This window comes from Diadema setosum, chromosome 19, assembly GCF_964275005.1.
Source record: "Diadema setosum chromosome 19, eeDiaSeto1, whole genome shotgun sequence".
In the NCBI taxonomy this organism is placed as follows: Eukaryota; Metazoa; Echinodermata; class Echinoidea; order Diadematoida; family Diadematidae; genus Diadema; species Diadema setosum.
In genome coordinates, this window is record NC_092703.1 from 4,775,484 (window position 1) to 4,781,483 (window position 6,000).

A 6,000-nucleotide genomic window follows, 5' to 3' on the forward strand; every position below is an offset into this window, starting at 1 on the left:
ATTATACATGACTTCGATCGCATTCTGTAGTTTTTCTGCGGTATACATGTGACGCTGTCTTTAGACAAAAAAACAAACAAACAAAAAACAAACAAAACAAAACCCCAAAACAAAGATGGGACTGGGGTTATACTCCCACTGAGCCGAGCCATGAGTCCGTACTACAGTAACCCTGTCTTCATGTTACACGCACACTTGTACCTATACCCAGACACAATTATTCAGCATGTTAGCGCGCTATAAAGAATTGATTTGACTTGATTTGATTTGATTTATTTCTGCTTAATTCCGTTACATCAGATATGATTATGTACACGTCATTTATGTCAAACAGTATATCGACACATTATTCTTAGTACAATTATACAAGACATATACAAACAGCTTAGGGAACTTAGGGTCTCCAATATAAGCCGAGGCTTAACGGTATGGAGACTATGCAAAGCTACTCTGAATAGAATAGGGGATAGAGAGAGAGAGAGAGAGAGAGATAGGGAAGGGCAGGGGGAAAAGGGAAAAGGGAGATAGGGAAAATTACAGTGTATGTGTACCACTCTAACTACTTTACATTGATAGTAATGGTGATAAATATAATATGATGATGATATCAAAATTAACACGTTCAGTTGCCTTTGCCGGAGTAATGATCGAATATGCACTATGTTAATAGTAATATGTGTATACAAAGTATTCTATACATAAGGTTATCTGACATGAAATAAGATATATCGTGCTTGTTTTATGTACGCAGTAATGGTAAGGCACATCGTACACATACATATACGTGCTCATATAATAAACATGATGTACCTATCCTAAATACATACCCATATTCATAATGTATACATGGATAAATGAATAAAGCAATATACAAGTATGTATGCACACAATAATGCATCATGTATCACGTACATATTCATTTGATAATAAAGAATTGGGTCCCATAATTATAGTTGCAATTGTTGTATGGTGCTTTATGAAATGAGTGTAATGATTTAGTGTTATTTGAAACAGATGTTAGCAAAGATTAAACGTAGCATTTTAATAACCAATTTAACTTAACGCTCCGGGGTCAGATTTGGTGTAAATCTAAGCGGATGAAAAAGTATCACATAAACAAAACAATAACGTAGGCCTACAATTTAGCTGCTCTTTGAGTAATAAACCTAAAATCCTTTACAAAATCTTACAATTTATTCGCGATGATCTCGTAACAGTTATAGCACTGGAATATGAGCCTGACAATTGAGGCTCGCTTTCTTATATTCAGTCTTTTGCATCTGTTACCATTTGGTTCTATTACGATCGTATTGTACATTAGTAGAACGATTGAAACTTCCATCGACCCGTTGACCCATACCAAGTCATAATCCCTTGTTAAAGATCTATCAATTCATTCAAAATGACTTTATATAGCTTTTTTTAGCAACGGAAACATTACTAACTGACAGTCGAGGCTCGCTTTTATATATTTATTTTGTTTTTGTTCCCTTCTGGTTCTAAAACGATCGTATTGTACATTAGCAGAACGAGTGAAACTTCCATCGACCAGTTGACCCATACCAAGTCATAAGTCCGATGGATCTGAACTCTAACGGGTTTAGATCCAACTAATTGAAAAACGGCTCCGCGTTGCCATAGCGACCGAGTGAAAAGTTTCCCGAGGCAAAGTTCAGCCAGAAGCGATCGTACACTAGAGGCCCAGACAGCATGTTGTCGCTGGACAGGAGCGTGCGAAGCTTCAGCACACCGAGACGTTGAATCTTTGTAACTCTGTTTATTTCTCCACCTAGAACTGTTCGAAAACAAATTTTTACGTGAATGTTCAGTGAATGCATTCATAATATTATTATTGCTAAATGCACACATTTCAGACATGTATCGAGGATTATGAAAAAAAAAAAAACATGTTTACAAAGTTGAAGGTTTTAAGCATTTAGTATATTCGCCATCATGCATACAGCTTCAGGGAAACTTTTGAGGTACCAAAACTTTATATTTTCTTTAAGTATGAACTGCAGCACATGTTATGATCTACACTATTTTGTATCTAAATGATTTTGATGCTCAATTTGCTGGTTAAACTTGTTTTTTCGTAGAAAATTTCATTTTTTTCCAAGATCATTTGACTCCAACCCAAAGCATCTCTCAACACCTAAATGTGACCCTCAAAACAAACAAAAAGTCGGCAGACATGAATTTTTAGTTAAGACCATATTCTGAAAGAGCAGACTTTAAGCTTTAAAATGATGTATAACTCAAATCAAATGGACTCTCCTAACCTATCTAGATATTGGAAAGAAAGCACAAACTCAGGAAAAGTGTGAACTGAGAAAAGAGGCTCTGAAGTACAGTGTCTATTCAAGCGCTTAATCTTTACCAAACCGTGCTGGCTGTGCGATTAATGGGACAAAAAACAGGAAGTAAACCACCAGAGTAACAACGATGAAGGGATTATTAGATTAAACTGAATTTAAGCATGCCTCATTAACACATTCTGTCCATAATTAATGCCAACTTTCAAAGCAGTAGCACTATCCTTTCAAAAGTTATTAGAGTTGAAAGTGAAGAGTGTGGACAAGTTTTTTCAGAAATGAAAACGGGATTCTAAAGACACACCTAATCACACTATTCTACCTAAAAAGTTCGAGATAAACTGCTAAAAAAAAAAAAACACTTTCCTGCCCGTTTCATAATCCCAAATTTTAGCATAATGTAAATGAAGACCCGCTCTTTCAGAAAATACGAAAAAGTCAAGTTCAGCTAGGTTGACCCATTTCACTTATTTTCAGTCCTCACGCAAAATCAGTGTGTGCGACTTTGTGTTCGTTTTGAGGTGCACGGTCACAAATATAGTTCTCAGAAGGGCTAAAAATTCATCTTTTCCATTTAGAAGTTGCTTCCAATACATTGAAAGTGTCTACCAAGAACCTGCCTGGCTGGCGCGATTTGCCGGGAAGATGAGTAGTTTTTGAGTATTTTGAAATCAAATGTAGAATAATTTCAATCTAAATGCACGACTTTTATTCCAGAATAAAGAGTCCGCCTCGTTCAGCATTGTGGGTCGTTGTAGAACGTTAATACGCGACGATGATACATGCCCTATCTGTAGCAATTGTATTTCCCTACTAGCTGTATCCGATTCACTCTGAGCGTGAAAGATCAGTGGATACCGCTGTGGCCCAATATCTCGATCATCGATAATTCCTTGTAAACAAATTATGTAGTATTGATCCCTGATCAATTCAGTGCTTAGTTACGTCGAAGTGGCCAGATTTGTCGATCATCGATCGGATAATATTTTAGACTGAAATACATCCGGTAAACCATTTACAAAAAAAAAAAACAAAAACAAAACTATATTTCGCATTTCTGTCATTGCCCAACAGAAATGGTGTTACAACAGCGTTAGCTCATACATTTCTTAAACACATGATTGACACTTTTGCAGGCATATTAGAACTATACATGTAATTATTTGTCTTTAAAAGGGGGATTCTCGAGCCTTGACATCCCATTTAACTGGAGACACTGATTGTGAGAACATGCGTGCACACACTATCATTCTAAGAAGGTTCAACTTAGCACCTAGTATAGCTCTCATTGCAAATTCACTCTGATACAAAGGCTGGGCCGGAGAAAGCAAAATTTTCAGAGGGGAAAGATATATCTTTACCGGGAGGCACACAACTAGAGCAAGAGATTATGAGACAAGTTACTGCCTAAAAGCGCTAGATCTTCGGGGAAATTTGACGTCTTTAATATCGTAATTAGACACACACACACAAAAAAAAAAATGTGGAAAGAATTGAAATTGAAATTGAAAAAAAGAATGCTTGTATCCCGCAGTATTCTGAAAGCAAAATTAGCCTAAAACGTTTGTGAATCGAGGGACTGCAGCAATATAACACATGAGTGAAGTTTGAGGAAAATCGGACATTAAGTTCCAAAGTTTGATTTTTTTTTAAAGTTTCATATAAAGAAAATTCAACATAATATTTTCACTCCTCTTGCATTATGATATATCAATAGATTAACAAGAGAGCAGAGGGAATGACAGTACTCTTTAACATACTACATCTGTCGTAACCATGGTAACAAGTCAAGGGAATGCTACTTTCATCAAAAAAGAGAATTTGTGATCTTTTCAGCTCACTCATGTATTAAACACTCTCTAGGGCCATATCTATGTTTATAGGCCTATTTGTAATGAACATACTTTATAAGTGTACGTGAATATATTTAAAAAAAATGTTAATGAATGACATTACTATAGGAACAATCACTAGAATATTGAAAGCATATTGCTTTCGACAAGGGAGGAGACTCACCGATTTCATACGGGATATTCGTCTCGGAAGGATCCATTATTAAGGCTATGCGAGCTGCATTGTCCGTGCTGACTTCAAAATCCAGTGACGTCATATCTGTTCTGAGGTTCAGTCCATGAAAGTTGTAGACTTTTTGGTCACCGCTGTCTGGTGTATGGATTACGTTGCATGCTTCAAAGCAGGAAACAAAGCAAAACGAAACGCGTCTACTGAATTACATGATAGGAATGTAGATTCGCAAACAAAACAGAGCCAAAGATGTGTAAGATCAAGAAATAAAACAGATTTATATATATATACATATATATATATATATATACATATATATATATATATATATTATATGTATTATATATGTATATATATATATATATATATATATATATATATATATATATATACATTTTGAAACAAGGAAAGAAAAACTGACCAGAAACAAATGTAATAATAAATAGCGAAAACTTTGAGCAAAGAAAATGGGTTTTCATCGGGATTCGAACCCGAGACCTCCGGTTTACTAGACCGGTGCTCTACCGACTGAGCTATTTAAAGCCCTAGATCGGTGTTCGTCCCAAACCCTTAACTCTCTTTGCTCGTGTGGTCAGAAGCTATAGTGTGTGTATGTGTGCCACACACACACACACATTAACCTGACATAAACCCAAATGATGTAAATCAACTTTGGAATAAATGTGAGGGATCGCCGAAGCGATGCAGCTTTTTGTAATATATTTTGAAACAAGGAAGGAAAAACTGACCAGAAACAAATGTTATAATAAATAGCGAAAACTTTGAGCAAAGAAAATGGTTTTTCATCGGGATTCGAACCCGAGACCTCCGGATTACTAGACCGGTGCTCTACCGACTGAGCTATTGAAAGCCCTAGATCGGTGTTCGTCCCAAACCCTTAACTCTCTTTGTTCGTGTGGTCAGAAGCTATAGTGTGTGTATGTGTGCCACACACACACACACATTAACGAAAACCGGTAGAGCACCGGTCTAGTAATCCGGAGGTCTCGGGTTCGAATCCCGATGAAAAACCCATTTTCTTTGCTCAAAGTTTTCGCTATTTATTATTACATTTGTTTCTGGTCAGTTTTTCCTTCCTTGTTTCAAAATATATTACAAAAAACTGCATCGCTTCGGCGATCCCTCACATTTATTCCAAAGTTGATTTACATCATTTGGGTTTATGTCAGGTTAATGTGTGTGTGTGTGTGGCACACATACACACACTATAGCTTCTGACCACACGAGCAAAGAGAGTTAAGGGTTTGGGACGAACACCGATCTAGGGCTTTCAATAGCTCAGTCGGTAGAGCACCGGTCTAGTAATCCGGAGGTCTCGGGTTCGAATACCGATGAAAACCCATTTTCTTTGCTCAAAGTTTTCGCTATTTATTATTACATTTGTTTCTGGTCAGTTTTTCCTTCCTTGTTTCAAAATATATTACAAAAATCTGCATCGCTTCGGCGATCCCTCACATTTATTCCAAAGTTGATTTACATCATTTGGGTTTATGTCAGGTTAATGTGTGTGTGCGTGTGGCACACATACACACACTATAGCTTCTGACCACACGAGCAAAGAGAGTTAAGGGTTTGGGACGAACACCGATCTAGTAATCCGGAGGTCTCTGGTTCGAATCCCGATGAAAACCCATTTTCT